The sequence below is a fragment of the Pyrus communis genome, chromosome 1 (assembly GCF_963583255.1).
Source record: "Pyrus communis chromosome 1, drPyrComm1.1, whole genome shotgun sequence".
Lineage (NCBI taxonomy): Eukaryota > Viridiplantae > Streptophyta > Magnoliopsida > Rosales > Rosaceae > Pyrus > Pyrus communis.
Window position 1 is genome coordinate 21,105,044 of NC_084803.1, and position 18,480 is coordinate 21,123,523.

The 18,480-nt window shown below is 37.3% G+C and overlaps 1 pseudogene; it reads right to left on the bottom strand.

Moving 5' to 3' along the window:
- Positions 1 to 15,008: 15,008 nt before the first annotated feature.
- On the bottom strand, positions 15,009 to 17,762 carry LOC137723930 (GTP-binding protein At2g22870-like; annotated as a pseudogene).
- Between the last annotated feature and the right edge of the window lie 718 nt (positions 17,763 to 18,480).

Genomic DNA, 18,480 nt, shown 5'->3' on the forward strand with positions numbered 1-18,480 from the left:
TATATAATAAAACATGCGGACTTGTATGTCCTATACCATGCATTTTACCACTGTAGCGGTGGTCTAAATGCTTTATTATACAAACTAACACTCGTAACTCAATCGTCCTAATTCCCCTTTTGTTAGCCATCTTGTCATTCCCTCGGCCACCAGAGTCCCGACTACTTCATACCGTTCCTGTAATTTCACTTTTGCCATCCTTGCTAGTCCATACAAGAGTCGAACTCAACCACACAAAAGATAGTTCCATTTTCATATCCCAATCTCGAATAAACCAATATAATCCTTTGACTTCAGTAGGCAATGATATATACATATAATCATCATTATCACAATATCAACATGATCAAAAATAACAATAATATCATATATGTTGGAGTTTTTAGCCTCATTTTGTCCCACATCAGGGAACTCAAGTTCCGTAGAGGTCTTTATATTAGGTGAGTCGCCTTTATTAGTGATTAGGTATTGCACCATTTGGAATGAGAATTAAGGTTTGGGCCACTAATTGTGTGGATTAGGCTTGTGATGATTATACCATAATATTAATATTAATTAATCAAGACAATGGCACTTGGGGCCTAAGAAGTTAAAATTAATCAGGGTTCATTAATTTTAATTTTGAATTAAGTTTTTAATTAAATTAATTAAAAACCGTTTTGATTAATAGACACAACTGTTTGGAAAGAGTTGTGTGGTTTCAGATACATCCAAAAGGTATTTGAAAAGGATGAAATAGCCTATAGAGAAATTTTATTTGAACCCATTTAACCTCTTTCTACACCTAACTTAAACTTTAAATATGAAATATCTTTATTATCCTATTGCATAATTACCATCATGTACAAGATGAATTTAATTATAAAAGTAAAATTTATCAATAAACCCACCCCCGATAATCAAACGCTAGCCATCACTAATCTTTCCTTGACATTCTATTGTGGCAAAAATCCTAAGACCCGTTCCATAGAAATAAAAACCGATTTTTTTTTTTTTTTTGACATATGAATGGTGATTTTGAAGTTTTGGATCCTCCAACTTTTTTATTGTCATCATGACTCCCACCACCACCACCCACTAACCCCACCACCACCATACGTCCAACACTACTCGTCATCTAGAGGAAACCTACTTCTACTTCTGCTACTACTACTGCAAAATAGCAAGCAACAACATATCAAGGTTAATGACAAGAAAAGGTGAAGGAGGAGGAGAAGAGAGTTGGCATATGCTTTCACTAGTACTGCTACCTCTTATATATGAGATCAAAACCCTACTTATTGTAAGAGTACGATTTTGGCTCAAGGGGAATCAAGCATGTCGGTCTGATAATTCGGTATTATTCTCAATACTACAAACTGACCTGCAAAATATGCATGCATTTGTTAAACTAGCTAGGGTTTAGTTAATTTATTGTTTGACTTCATAGTTTCATGTCACTGTGTTTAATTAGATTAATAGATTTAATTAACATGGATCTTCATGAGACTGATCCGGGTAGTTTCTAATGTAAAAATAATGGGTGTAAAGATAAATTTGCATATTGAATTGGGTTTGCGAGGGGAGTTTAGATATTAAATTTGGGTTTAAAGAGATATTGATAGTTTAATTAAAAATGATATGGATGTAGAAAGTAAGTTGGGTGTAGAGATAAGTTATAGGGGTTCAAATAAAATTTTCCTAGCCTATATAACTAAAGACTCAATTCCATCATATCTAATCTTTTTCCTTTTCTATCTCTCCCATACAAAACCTTACAGAGAGAACACACATAGCAATTTGCCAGAATTCTATAATCTTGTGCGAATTATAGGATTAGATAGTTGTATCCTAGTTGGGCAGACGTCATCGAACACAAGCACAAGAGTGGGACATAAATACTGTTCGAAAGACATTGTTTTTGCGCTAGCCTCTATCTGTGATTTATTCAAGTTAGTATCATTTAATTCCTGTAATTATTTATGTTATTTCATTATGGATTGCAAGTACTTTTGTTAATAAAGAATTTAGTATTTCAAGTTTTGTTATTTTTATTTATTTTTAAATTGTTCTCCAAAAATATATCATTTCCAAAATACACAATTATCTCAATTATAAAGATATATATCAAGTGTAACACATATTTCACAAAGATTAAATAAGACAAATATCCCAATAATGATAAGTTTCCAAAAAAACCTACCTCAAATCTGAAGCTAGAACCTTTTTGTGTTCCAATCCAAGTTCCAAGCTCTACGAAGTTGATCACAATCAACACTATGTATAAGTCCACTCTTATTTTTCCTGATCTCTCTCTATACATATATAAACTACACACACACACACAGAGACACAATACACACATATATACACACAACGTGAGCTCCAGAGAGCATGCACTGCATGCTAGCTCATGTTGGAAAACTAAATAGAGCTTAGCTCCTGTTTATAGGGACATAAAGCCGGCATACTTAGTGTTTTATGGTAGTTAATATGAGATAAGAATGCATTTGATGAATGATATGTTGACAAATAGTTGGGTTTAACAAGTGGCTTTGTAAACGATGGTGTGAAAGGTGGAGGTTTCAACTTATGGAGTTAAGGGACTAATAACGTGGCAGTTGAATTGGTGATAATTCATATAGGTAAGCTGGAGGTGTCATAATATCAGGAAATAGTGGCAGCAAAGATCTTTTCTAATAGTGATCTTGCAAAAATACTTTTATACTAAAATGTATTAATAAATCTAACTAGAAGTAGTATAAATATTAATATACCAAATAAAGCTTAAGCTGATATGTAGATAAGATTAAAATACAGGTTCTCACAATTCATTCGTGTCAATCCCCATCTAATTCTGTCAAAATATAAATCATTCACATCTACTTTTATTATACCTTGAATTTTATGAGTTACCGAATTCATTCCAATCCTAGACATAAGACGAGCTCTAAACAAAAGTCTTTGAAATGACATCTTTCAATGTGTTGTTTGAAAATTTTCTAAATGTATTATATCTACTCATTTTCGAGTCTCTTTTCTATATCTTTGTAATGCATTGCTAACAAATTTATTCTCTAAGTTCTATGAAACTTTAAGGGCATGTTAAGGTGAAGAACATTCAAATTCCAAAACATTTAGGCAAAATTAAGAATAAATAGGTCTTAAAAAGTTGATGAGAGGAATTAAAAATGCACCACATGACCATTACAAATGTATGTAAAAGAGATTTATAAATGACACATTCTAAGTAGTCATTTACAAATTCCTCTCACATTACTTTATAACGCTCATATAGATGCATTTTTAATTCCTCCTATCTAACTTTTTTGTGATCCATTTCTTCATAACTTTGCCTAAATCCCTTAGAATTTAAAAATTCCTTACTCAAACATACCCTAAATCCCTTATTCACTATGTGAACCTTTTGAAAGTCTTTCAGGTTTCTACCTATGGTTATCTTCTTCTTCTTTTAAGACTTTATTTGGGCCTAAATTAATATTTTTGGCCGAATTGAGTCTATCTAGTCTCAGCCCAGTACTACTGCTGGAGTAGCCAAGTCCTAAACAAAGTAGGATTGTCTAAAGACTAAAGTGTGGTTGAGTCCTAGATAAAATGGGATTATTTGAGGTTTAGGTATAATCTTTGGATAGAAGCTTGGATTGGTTAGGATTCGTTTTGGATGAGATCTGAATTAATCCTTAAACGAGTCTAGGTTCAGAATTCTAGTTCAAGAAGAAGAAGGTGAGACTCATCGATAGAGTTTTGGCCGAGAATAATTTTGAGTATATTTAGAGAATATGTCAAGAAATTGGAATATTATCATAATTTTATCACTCGGCAAACTTGGGCATCAAAGAATTAGTTCACTACAAGTACATGAAGGTTTGCAACGTAGAAAAGACTTTCAACTCAACACATAAACACACAAAAAAACGCTCTACGCGAAACCCTCAGTTTATGCTAAACCTTTTCAAATCCTGAGAAAAAACACTAATTGCTTCAATGACCCTTCCTCAACACATATTATGTTCGGTTGAACATCACTTGGTTAACAAACTGAAGCCATATTTAGTTTGATTGAACACCAGTCGTAGAATCAGTTGATCTAGGAGTTTCTTTAGTTTGGTTAAACAAAATTACTTTCAGTTCAGTTAGCTATCTATCCCAAGTCTCAGTCGACAAAGAGTCTATGATTCTTTCGCCGAGAGAGGTCACTTCATAATCTTTTTTCCAGCAAAGTGAGGTGTTCTATGGTTGGATATAGGGCTGGGCATGGACCGGGACAGGCCCAAATTTAGAGAGACCATACTAAACCCATATGAAAATGCAACGAGGCAAGCCGGGGTGGTAATCAAATTTCTGATTTGGGAATGAGACTTTACCCAACTTGTTAGAAACAAGACAATTCGGATCGGGTCCACAAGTCCAATTACAATTTTTTAGATTAGCACAAAAGGGACGACGAATGACCTCATTAAGGTTGTGCTCTTCAGCACATAAAAGAAAATGCCAAAGTCATATTTCCCAATGACAAGACCGTCACCACAACAAAACAACCACATACAAATACCGATTAATAATCTTCAAAAATTAGAAATTGCATAAAGAATTTCAAAGCATGGCATGTTGCATAAGAACTCGTCCTCAAGCCAAAATATGGTCGACTGGATAACCTCAGGATGCACAATGCCGATGGACTTGTCGTTGGCCATGGCAGCCCAATCCTGGATCGTGGCAATGCAGTCATCAATTGAGTCAAGAACAACGTAGAATAGCCCAAGTCGGACTAGATTGGGTGGTCAGCAGTTGAGTTGAGCTCACCATCTTCTCTGCTCTAGAGCCTCGCAATCTTTGGCTTCTCGAATAGTGAGGTGATGTTGTGACTCATTTGGTGGGCCTAGTGGCTACTGTGATGTCAACGCAATCGATTCAAGGGGTGGCAAAGATAAGAGATTGAGAATAAAGAAGGAAAGTGGGGGAGTTTGGGAGTGGGGGAAGGGGACTGAATGAGTAAAGTAATTGTTATGGTAGAAACAGGTTGGTCCGGGACCCTGGGATTCTAAAATTATAGAACCACCCCTTTCTGCCCTGTTTTGTCTCTACCAAATTTGGCCTCTCCCACGAACTCGCCTCGAATCGACAATACCCGCCCCGGTCTGAAGGTCTTGTACCCTTTTGCCCACCCCTAATTAGATGCTGAAAAGTGTATTTCAGAGTTTGGCATTCAGACAGCCGAACCACTTTGACGTAAAGACACTCATCTCCCTTGAGTATCTGTGTCCTTACAGCCTAATACCAATTCAGTGGACCTATATTTTCATAAATATAGTTGAAGCTGTCGAAGCTGGTGTAAAAGATCTTGAACTTAGTAGTGAATTGCATAACATTGTCTTCAGGTTCTAAAACCCTAGGCCAAGAGTGTTCCTTCATTGGCCGAAATTGCTTGGTGCAGAAGTCAACAACGCATTTCATCACCCCAACACCACATTCATCTTATTAGCCCAGCTGAGCTCAACAACGAATTGGCACGCCACGTAGGTTATGTAATTTTTAGAAACAACAGACTCATAGCCACTAACCACGTGTATTTATACTTATAAGTAGGTGAAGTCATTCAACTGGCACTCTCTTTATTATTGTAGAAAGTAGACTTAGTATTTTAAACCCAACCTGTTAACCCGACCCGTTAAAATTAGTATTTGGATGAATGCTTAACGGGTAGGGTTGTTAACGAGTCAACTCATTAATCACCCCTTAAATAACAGGTCATTTTGGGTCAACCCGCAAAAACCGTTAACTCCCATTAACACCCATTAATGAGGGCTTTTGTGTAATTTCATAGTCGTAATAGAAAACCTTGCTCTCTGTCTTGCATTGCACGTTGCTCTTTTATTCTGCATGCTTCTGGGTTTGCCGTTCTCGTCTTGCATTGCACATTGCTCTCCCTCATCTTCTTCTTAAAAATCAGGGTCAGTAGGCTATAATCTAGTTTTTGGCAACAATATATCATACAAGGTATTTTGATTGTTGTTGTTGTTGTTATGTTTTTTTTTTTTTTTTTTTTTTTTTTTTGTTATATTAGATATTAGATTAGCCATCAACGGGGCTTGAACCCAAGCCGTTATGCAAGGGCTCAACATCTTTCCACCACTGTGGTAAAGGACCACTTATGGTCTTTTGATTATTTTTACTACATATAAAGTATAGAACTTTAACAATTTAACTCTCCCAACTAACTACCATTAGGAAAAATCGTACTTTACTAGTTCTAATTGCATCTTTAAAGTAGTAAATATCAATTCAAGGTTAATAGAGTGTACTACTTTTATTTACTTTTTGGTAATAAAATATTAGCCCACTCCTTCTAATAGCTTCGCCTTTGTTTATCATGACCCTATTATTATAAAATTCTAACTCGATTAGTACTAATTGCATCTTTAAAGTAGTAAATATTAATTCAAGGTTATTAGAGTGTACTACTTTATTTACTTTTTGGTAATAAAATATTAACCCACTCCTAAAATTTTTAGCTTAACTTTTGTTTATCATGACCCTATTTTAAAAAATTCTAACTTGGTTAGTGCTTATTGAAACACAATAATAAGGTCACCAGTCACCCATTTGCTCAAGGAGTACAACACTATACTAAAAAGCGGCCTAGGCAGCCTCCTAAGAGGCGCCTAGGTGCTAGGTAAAGGTCGGGCACCCCTAGGCATTTAGAAAATCGGCTAAGCCTCTAGGCGGCAATTAGGCAGCCGCCTAAAGGGTCTAGGCGGCCTTAGGTTGTCCTATACGATCCATATTTTTTATTTTAAGGGTTTTTAGATAATATTCTTCTAAAATAATTTTGGACTTTCTTTCTTGTAAAATAACTTTGAACACATTTAATTTTGTTGTAAGCCTATTTGATCGAACTAATCTAAGGGATGAGAGAAAGAGGGGGCCAGCGGCAATTAGAGAAAAGAGAGAGTGGTTTAATTGTGAGGTGTGTTTGAGTCACCTCATTGTGCCTTTATTTATAGTAGTAGGATAGGCAAAAACCTTTCCCTTTAGGATTACAACTCTTAATAGGAATATAAGCTAGATTCTTATATATACTAGGATTTACACAATCACATTCCTATTCTAAATATAACTGCAACACTCCCTCTTAAGTGTGTAAATGCTCAACAAACCATCACATCAAATCTTCAGTAGATAAGGTAGAATAGTTGATGAAGTCAACAGCACAACGGGTGAATGCAAGTCTCAAATTTAAGGAAGCATGCATTTGTAAATAAACTCACAAAACCTCATTATGGTAAAACCCAAGGGTATGTTGAAACCCCATAGACTAAGGAGAAAAGTGAGAAGTGTGCATAATGTCTAAAACAAATGTCAAACAGGACGAAAGTAATGAACTCAACAGAGTATGATCATCCCAGAATGGGTGCCTCGTCAAAACCTCGTTAGGTAGCAAAAGCCCAATGGGAAAAATGCTTCTAATTGTAGGAAAAAGAGTACATTAAGATCAAGTGAATATGCTTCAGGATACTCCCCTAAGTTAGACATAACTTCTAAATAAGAGAATTACAAGTGATTCAACTCAGATAATTTATGCATACCGAATCCTTTGATGAGCTTCTGAAAATTAGACTTGGGCAATGACTTGGTGAAAAGATCGGCCAGGTTGTCCTGGGAACGAATTTGTTTGACTTCAATGTTATGATGCTACTACTGCTAGTGTGTGTAAAAAACACTTCAACGTTATGTGCTTGGTGTTGTCTCCTTTGATGTATCCCTTCTTTAACTGCTCGATACATGCTACATTCTCTTCAAAGATCATTGTAAGAAAGTCAATGACGGAAGTAAGACCACTAGTTCTTCGAATATGTTCCATAACTACTCTCAGCCAAAAGCACTCATGCGATGCTTCATGTAGGGTGAGAATCTTAGCATGGTTCGAAAAAGTTGCAACTAGCATTTGTTTGGTAGACCTCCAAGATATAATGGTGTCTCCAACTGTAAAGACATAGACTGTTTGAGAACATGCCCTATGTGGGTCAAACAGATATCCAGCATCTGTGTAACCAACAAGACAAGAATCAATCCGTAAACCATAAGAGGCAACAACACTTGAAGATTTGTGGGTATAGAACAAGCCCAAATCCGTCGTATCCTTGAGGTAGCGAAAAATGTTTTTAACACCATTCCAGTGCCTGTGTGTGGACGCATTGCTATATCTAGCCAAAAGATTAAGAGTGAAGGAAATGTTAGGTCTAGTGCATTAAGCCAAGTACAATAAAGCCCCATTTGCACTTAGGTAAGGAACTTCAGGTTCCAAAATCTCTTCCTCATCCTCATTTGGACAGAAGGGATCTTATTTAGCATATCAAATCCGAACGACCATAGGTGTACCTGAAGGCTTCACTTTATCCTCATTAAAACATTGCAACACCTTTTGGGTGTAGTTCAATTGATGTACTAGGATTCTATGCAAACAATGCTCGATTTCTAGGCTGAGATAGTATTAAGTTTTCCCAAGATCCTTCATCTCAAATTTCGATTTCAAGTTTGTAGCAATTTCCTCAAAATCTGCGAGAGTTCTAATGAGGTTTATGTCGTCTACATAAACTACAATGATTGCAAATCCGAAATATTTTATGAACACGTATGGGCATAATGTTGTTCACTTAACCCTAACTTGTCAAATATTCACTCAGATGGTTATACCACATCCGCCCGGATTGTTTCAATCCATAGAGTGATCTCCTCAACCTAATTGAGAGGGTGTTTCGTGGTCTAGAACTATTTGAACCAGTCAATAGAAATCCTTCTGGATTTTCATATAGATTTTCGTATCTAGATCCCTATAGAGATACACAATTACCACATCCATAAGCTGCATATTCAGTTTTTTGGAAACTACCAAACTGATAAGGTAGTGGAATGTTATAACATCCATTATGGGGGAATACATCTCCCCGTAATCAATCTCAAGGCGCTGAGAGAAGCCTTGCGCTACGAGGCGTGCTTTGTATTGCACTATCTCATTCTTCTCATTACGCTTCCTCACGAAGATCCACTTGTAGTCAACAGGCTTCACGCGTGGTGGTGTAGGAACAATAGGTCCAGACACTTTACGTTGTGCAAGCGAATCGAGTTCGACTTGGATTGCTTGTTTCTAGTTTGACCAATTGGTTCTACGTCGGTATTTATCAACAGAATGTGGTTCAATGTTATCACTAAGCATGATGTTAGTAGCTACTGTGTACGTAAATGCATCGTCAACAATCATCTTATTTTGATTCAATACCTCATCCAATACGGCATAGTGGATCGAAATCTGGTGATTCTCGGGAGGTCGGCATGTTTCGTCTGAAGAATCATCATAATCTAGAATAACCTCATGTGTTGGAACGGATGAGTGAGTGATGGTTAGACTCAAACTAGGGTCACTAGTTGGTGCCATTTTCCTCTTCTAGGATTATGAATCCTTTGAACCAAAGTGTTTACCACGTTTCAGGTCGGAGTAGATGATTGGATAGCCGCCAATGTACCTTGTCGCATGGAAGATGTGACCTCCCCACCTTCAGGGACTGTTCAACCTTCCCAAGAGGATTGTGGTCATACGTGGGCTGCATCTATCCTTGCAGATGTGTTTGCAGTGGGTATATGTGATCTTGTCACTTTTCTAGATCATTAAAAGCAACCGACATGCTTTGAGCAATGCTCTGAAGATCTATAATTTGTTGCACCTTAGTTTCAGACTAGGCAGTGCGAGGATCTAAATTAGACATAGTGGGAGCATACCACGATAATTCGCAGCGTTTTCCAGGAACGTTAGCATGTTTATGCCCCCCCTAACGACAAGAAGATTGTCTCATCAAAGTGACAATCCGCAAAACGTGTAGTAAAGAGATCTCCTGTCAAGGGTTTTGAATAGCAAACAATTAATGACGAATCATAACCAACATAGATTCCCATTTTTCTCTTAATACCCATTTTGATACGTAGCAGTTGCGCTATTGGCACATAAATGGAGCACACAAACACCCATAAATGCGAGACGTCAGGCTCATATCTAGTGACCAACTATAATGGTGAATGTGGTTGAGTAGCAGTGGACCTCAGGCAGACCAACATAGCTGCGTGCAATATTGCATAGCCTCAGGCAGATATTGGCAGTTTTGTTCTCATAACCAAAGTCCGAGCTATCAATTGAATGCGTTTTATGAAAGCTTCTACCAGGCCGTTTTGGGTGTGAAAATAAGGTACAGGATATTCCACATCAATCCTTACTGACATGTAATAATTGTCAAAATTCTGTGACGTAAACTCTCCAGCGTTATCCAATCAAATCGACTTAATCGAATAATCAGGGTGGTGAGCCGTTAGCTTAATGATTTGCGCTATGAGTTTAGCAAACATAGCGTTGTGTGTGGAAAATAGGCAAACATGTGACCATCATGTCGATGCATCAACCAACACCATAAAGTATCTAAATGGTTTGCATGTTGGTTGGATAAGTCCACAAATATCCCCTTAAATCCTCTGAAGAAACTTAAAGGGGCCGTGAATAATCTCTGTGCGTGAGGGTTGAGTATTCAACTTCCCTATAAAACACATTTTGCATGGCGAGAATCCAACATAGAGAGGTAACTAATGCCCATATGATGATTTAAGGATACGGCACATCATGTCACATCCAGGATGTCTCAAATGGTCATGCTAAGTGTCCTAAAACTCAGGCATAGGGCCGGCCACACTAAGGGTTTTTATACCGCGAATGGTTGTGATGTACAACCCACTTGGGAGACGTTTTAACTTCTCATGAATACGCTTCTGGTCATATTTGTATAAAGTGATACAAAGAAATTTAGAACCATTATCTTCAGTGGTTTCAATATGATATTGATTATCTCAAATATCTCTAAAACTCAGCAACATTTTTCTGAAACGTGGAGAATAAAGTGTCTTCTTAATGGTTAAGATTGTACCATTGGACAACATGATACGGGCATTTTCGTATCCTTCAATCAAGTTGGATGGACCTGAGAGAGTTGTCAAATGAGCTTTCTTAGGTATCAAGTTAGTAAAATAGTGTCATTCACGCAAGATGGTGTACATGGTTGCACTATCTGCCAGACAACTAACTTCCCCACTAGACATACCTAGAAATAAATTGATTGAAGTGGTCATATGCATAAATATAAGTCCATTCATTCATTTAAGCAATTTGATAAATAATATCCATTATTCAAAACAAACCAAAACCAAACAAATTATTCCAAATACTTAGAAAAATTGTTCAAAATTAAACCATAAACCTAGAAAAATAAAGAGGGGTCGGCCACTCCTAGTGGGTTCGGCCACTAGGGGTAAACACCCTAAAAACACGTCTAATTTATTCATCCATAGAAGCTGACGCCTCTTGAAAATCCGATATCTCTATTGATGTAGTAGCATCTTCCAGATGATCCGCATGTGTATAGTTAAACTCACAACAGGAATGATACTTGGCAATAGCCTTAAGGGAAGCTCAGCATACGCGTGACCAATGATCCCTTCATCCACAATGGTAACACATATCCATTTCAGTGGAAGCTAATTAAACGGGAGCTTTGCCCTTGTTCTTGAAATTTGGGGCCTTAAGGGCAAGTGGTGGACGCAAATGGGTCACGTTTCCTCCATTAGGTGCAGCACTCTGTTAATCTTAGGCCTGTGGTTAGGCTTGCCACCCATTACCACGGCCATGATGGTTCTTTCATCATTTGTGGCTGCTAGAATTAGTCCTATACGCTTCAAGCACATCGTTCAAGCCAGTGAGTAGAGCTTGATGATTCTTCATTAAAAGCTAGTTCTGCTTTTCAGAGATAAGTAAAACAGAGATCAAATACAAAAACTTGGTGAATTTCTGTGCCTTATACTATTACTGCAAGACAATATTGGTGGCATGGAAGGTCGAATATGTCTTCTCTAAGAGATCTGATTTGGTTAGTTCCACCATACTGAATTTCAGTAGAGAATAAGATTCTACAAACTTCAGAGTTATATTCATTAACGGACTTAAAGTCTTGAAAGCAAGGATGCTGCCAGTCATATCTTACTTCAAGCAAGTATATGACTTTCTGATGATCGAAACGGTCGGCCAGAGCAAGCCAGATAGTGCGTGGGTTATCCTTAACAAAGAACTCGGTCTGCAGACCATTATGGATATGTCTTCGAATGAAGATCATTGCAGTAGCTTTCTAAGCTTCATCGACAGGTTTGTCGTCGGAAGGTGCCTCAATGGTGGCTCTAATGCCCTTTGCAGTTAGATAGAGCTTCACGTCTTGAACCCACTTCAGATAGTTTCTTTCGAAGACTTCTAGAGCAGTGAAATCAAGCTTGTTCAAGTTTGACATGTCCCTAAAACGGAGGGACAAAAACGTGATTAGTCATATGGTAATCCATAGACATATCGTAGATATACGGGTTCTATAGATGTATATTGGTTTAATTTATGCATGAAAACTATTGGTTTCATGTGGTATGTTTTGGATGAAAACTTCAAGTTTCAAAGGCACTAAATATGAAACAACATGTTCAATTTAGTTTTTATGAACGATTAGTTCATAAGGAGAGGTTTTTGCAAGAAACACAAAATGCAATACGCTAGCTTAAGCATAGTGGGTTTGAGTTTCTTCGAGAACTCAAATGTGAGAGCTTCATTACTACAAAAGTATGTCAACAGTTCAAAGTATGAAAATAAATTATTGAATCGCTAATATCCAAAAGTGATCTTCAGGTTAATAATTTTGGATTTATTATCAGATTAATGGACTGCGGGTCACTTTTAATTAATTCAATAGATCGGGACCAAGCGGGGTCACTCGTGGAAGCAAAAATAATAGTAACATTCGGGTTAAAATTATTTAAAATGCTAAATAATAGTAGTGGGTCGAAAAATCATAGCCCAAAAAAAGGTTTAGGCTCAGGATGGCTGCAAAAATAGCCCAATGGTCGCTGCAGGCCACAGGCCGAAGGTTTTGAAGCCCAGAAAGAGATTGATGGCTTACGTGGGCCCAGGAGGGCACGAGTCAGGCCCAGCAGATTGCTGGCCTTGGGTTTGCATAGGGAGCCCAGCCGAGGTTGGGTCTGGGTCGAGGCAGGCCTCAACCTAGCAAACAAAGCTGTGGGAAGTGGGTCGGGGCGCATGACACAACCCATAGGCTACGAGCTGCTTTAGGCAAGCTTTAAACCATAGGACAACGAGCCAAAAAGGCTACCGGCTTTCTTGGTTAGACTTAAGGGACTTCGAGCCTTATAGAGCTAAGCAGGTCGAAGGCCTGGGTTATTAGGGTCAGCATAGCAAGCCCAAAGGTTGTTGCCTTGTGATCTAATTGACTGGGTTTTAGGCTAGTGGTGGTCCATGGATCCACAGTGGGTACTGCGGCAGTGGTACCGCACAATGCCCAATGCAAAAAAAAAAAAAAAAAAAAAAAAATCGATATCCCTAGGGTTTAGGAAACCCTAAATTGCTTCTAATTTATTTTATATGTTTTGACTCAGAAATTCCACATAACAATTTAATTGTGTAATGCATGAAACAAATATATGAACTTATAAACTATATATATATATTGTAAGAAAAATATAAACATAGAGGGGTTCATGCATCATGGGAAATGTTTTCATGCTTCGTGGACGTTTTAAATATCTTCCCTTATTTTAAGCGTATCTGATCGGCAGAAAACAAAGAGAAGCCTTTGAATTTTGTGGAAGATAGCATCCTCCTACGATCCGTCAATTCTCAGCTTTTGGCAAGAGCATGCTGATAACATGTTGTAGGCCTATTTGATCGAACTAATCTAGGGGATTAGAGAGAAAGGGGGGCTAGTGGCAATTAAAGAGAAGAAAGAGTGATTAATTGTGAGGTGTGTTTGAGTCATCTCATTGTGCCTTTATTTATAGTAGTAAGATAGGCAAAAACCTTTCCTTTTAGGATTACAACTCTTAATAGGTAATCAACTCCTAATAGGAATATAAGATACATTCATATATCTACTAGGATTTACATAATCACATTCTTATTCTAAATATGATTGCAACAAATTTTATGTATTCAGTCAATTGTTGTAGCTTATTTATATGTTTTTATTGTTATATAATAAATTTAATTAATAAAAATAAAAAAAATAAAAAAAACGCACAGACCCCCGCTTAGACTCTTAGGCGTTAGGACCTTCCCTTCTGTCTGACTACCTAACGTTTTTTAGAACCTTAGGTACAGACGTACAGTTAGCAGTCTTGCAGATCGGTGACCATCCACAACTGCCACTGACAATGATTGAAACTTGCCGCCACGAAAGTTTTTCAAAGGCCCAGCGGCTGCAAACAAGTGGAGGAGAGGAGAACATGGACTAATCTGTCGTACATGCTCACGGAAAAGAATCTTTTGGTTTTTATTTGTTTTCTGTTTTGTATGTGGTTTTTTTCTCGTACAGCCGAAAGTAAATTAGGCATGGCATCAATGTTAACATGTGTGGCTGCCTGCAGTTCTCAAAAAAGTCACCAGAGCATCTTCAATGGAAGACGCAAAATTTGGTTGGCCGGAAAACACTCCGGTAGGAAAAATACAAAACAATTACCTTGGTCGAAGGATATAAATAAACATATAAATTACATGTTTTATATTTTTCAGAGGTTGACCCTGCTATTCAAAGAGAAAAATAAATAGGATCCCAAATATATATTTCTATATTGGTTACAACTAAAATATACATTTCTCTAAAATGTAAAATAAGACGTAAATGTGATTTTTATATCTCAGATTTGCATATCTACATATTAGATGCTCTCAAGGTATTAGATAAATTTAAAAACACTTACGAGAAGAAACTCAAAACTTTCAGCAACTCAAACCTACATGGGAAGGACAGTCTGAAAATGAAAAGATAAATCCAAGAGTCGGAGTTGATTCTCACAGCGATCTTTTATTTCTGATACGAATTGAATAATTCAAACGAAAACAATGGACAAGAGGTGTGTAGGAGGAGAAAAAGAGTATGCTTATCAATCCCATCGATAATGGCATACAGATGAAACTCAATATCTGTAGCATATTCTGAAAACACCATTCATCTATATATACACAAAGAATAACACATCTTTCCAGTTTCCACAGCCAATATTACAAATCTGAATCACTTTTAGCCAAGGACTTCGTCCGCAGAGTTTATGGTAACCAGTAACAAGACTGCTAGCACAAGAAAAAGTAAAAGACCATGAGCAGCCGAGTTGAAGTTGCTTGTTCTTCGTGTCCCTTCTGAAGTTGAGGAGGATTCGGCCACCATTATTGTCATGCAGAGCTATTGATCCCAGTAGTTTCTAAGTTGCGACATGTGGAGCAAAAGTTCATCCCTGCCCAAGCCAGTTACACTGCTGAAAATCCCTGAGGTTGTCATCTGCGTTCGCCCGCCGTCATTTTGTCACACTTGGTGAAGGCAAAAGTCATCGGTATCTAAAAAGCAGAAAGAGCACATGAATTATGAGCAATTTATGAAGAAGTTAACATAAAGTTATTTCATATCGAAGAGCAGTGTACGTTGTTACGTCCAAGCCAATTAGCGCAGTCTAGGTTGATTTTCTGAGGCGGAACACTAGCATCAACAAGGAGTAGGACAATAACAAGAGTATCTCTGTTCAAAAAGAAACCTTTGGTGAATGCAGACCAATCCATTCGAGCAGCTTCTGGAGCTTTAGCAAACCTACATACAAAGAAAATCACTAGACATAAGAAAATAAAAGGAAGAGAAGGCGAAGGTATTTTATTCAATTACTGTATATTGCTACTGAAACTATATAGAATACTGAAATAACAAGATTAAGTCCTTATTGTCTGCATGAAATGTTTTACATATGAATTCAGACAAACATTAGAAAAAAGAAGTTAAAGGAATTTAGCAATCTCTTAAGCAAAATAATCTTCAAGCTTACAGCTGGTACCAGGACAGCAGCCCACATTAAAATTGAAAGTTTTAAACTTCAAAAGAACGACAACCAGAAAAATGGAAAGGGCCACCTAACTATGCTCTTGACTGATAATTATGTGACAATCTCTACAGCACAAATAAGGTTTCTTAGTCAATGTTAGCATGAATAATGCCTAAATGTGTTCGAGTGGATAAAAATGAGTACAGGCTCAATTGCCCAAGGGAGTGGTTATGCATTTAAATTCTGATGGAAAAAATGAACACCGGCTTTTTTTCATTTCCAAAGGGCTGGTGGCATATTTTCAAATTATAATGGATTGATTGAACACAGGGTTTCTAATGTATAGGTACCCGTTTATGAGCAAATATCACCATTCTACAGAAACAAAATCGTCACAATTGTGCATATTAGATATCCATCATCCCAGGGTATATTCCTTGACATCAACTAGTGCGTATCAAACACACTTAAACTTGGAACTTGTAACTTAAGGGGAAATGTGACAAGAACGCTACGCGCTATTAAAATTGTAGTAGCAGAAACAGGGATTCCAGCAAGCTCTCTCCACCACTTATACAAAATTCAGCTTACACAACAAGTTCATAAAAGTAATCATTTTCCAATGTCAGTGAGTGACAAGATGGAAACTTAGTAAATTAGACTAAGAACTACTGGACCCATTAAGAATAATGTCATAGGACTTAGATATTCAGCATTTGTAATAAACTCAAGTCACCAAAGCCCTGACCACGACAGAGAGCTGGTTGGCAAGAGAGCTGTATTCATTACGAAGCAGTAGGCAATGAAATGCATGTCAAATAATATGCAGGAATCAGGATAACGGTTAGTAAGTGAAAACTTAGTTTCATGCGCGTAGAGCATCTTCCTATACTAATTTGTGTTCTTCATTACTTCACTGATACATATACTGACTTGCATGGATTGGTGACACATCATTTGCTTTGCAAATTTGGTCTCCCTAGCATTACCTGACTTGCATTGTACGAACAAACTCAAACCCAACTGATCTAGAGCTAATTCCAATAAAGTTCAAGACTTTCTTCAGCGCAACTAGTTCCAAACAGTCACAAAATGGAGATAACATAACCTAGGAGATTAAAGGCCACAAGCTGAAATTTTTTTTTTTTCTTTTATATACGAAAGAAGGAAGTGCCTTACCCATAACCAGGCAAATCCACAAAGTAGCAACTTTTGTTGACCAAGAAATGATTGATGAGCTTCGCCTTCCCTGCATAAGTTCACACAAAGATAATCAAAACCCAGATGCCAAAACACATTCAAACTCCACAAGTTTACACAAAAATAATCAAAGCCCAGAAGAAACCTGGTTTCTTAGATGTAAGAGCAACATCCTTCTTGCGAACAAAGGAATTAATGAGCGAGGACTTGCCCACATTGGACCGACCCAGAATAGCGAATTCGGGCCGGTCATGCTTGGGACATTCCTTGGCTCTGGCACTGCTCTTCACGAACTCCACCTACTTAATCTTGGCGTCACCGGCGTAGGGTCTGAGCACGATGTTCGACCCGGGTAGGACCATGTTCTCAATCATCTCCTCGGCCGGGTCGACCCCGGGCGACATGAACAGGACGGTCTTGTCCAGGATTGAGTTAGCCGTGGCTTTTGGAGCTGAGACGTGGGGTTTTGGGTTTCGGTTTTGGTTCGGACGGGTCGGGTTTGAGAGGAGGGTTCGGAAGGAGAGAGTGAAAGGTCGGGTTTTGATAGGTGGAAGGGGAGACGGTGATAAGAAGGAAGTGATTTGCAGGGTCAGGAGGCGGTTTCTGAGTAAGATTGTGTGGGATCAAGAGAGGCTTTGTTTCGTGAGGTTATCGGAAAGACCGAAGGACTATTTAATAAGAAAACTAATGGAATGAATTTGAAATTTTTGATTTTTAATGATAAGAGTAAAATAAAGAGAAATTTTATTTAAATCTATTTAACTTTTTTTTACACCTAATTTAAATTTTAAATGTTAATTGTCTATTTTACTCTATTGCATAATTATTATTAAATACAAAATGAAATTAATAATAAAACTCAAATTTATTAATAAACACAAACACTATAATTAAACCCTATAATCATTCTTTGTTTATTCTACATTCGTTATGGCTAAAACCCTAATAGTTTTCATAGAGAAAAATAAGGTTTTTTTTTTATTGATGGATGATGATTTTGAAGTTTTGAATCCTCCAACCAAGGTATGACTCAATTTATGAATTTTTTTGTTCGTTTGATTTCAATTTTTTAGAGTGTAGAAGCTATTTACTGTAATTTTTTTCAACAAATACAACGAAAGCATCCTACCTTCCGACTAAAACAACAACAAAAGCATCCAACGATGAAAAATGTCCAGTGTGAAAGGACCTAGTAACTGGTTGAATTGTCCATAAGTGGACTCCTCGTTCGCTATGTTTATACTGATTGTTTTAACTGAAAGTTCAGTTTCTTATGGCATTTGTAATGTTAAAATATGCTCGAATCCAGCACACTACAGATGCATGAATGAAATCGTTAAT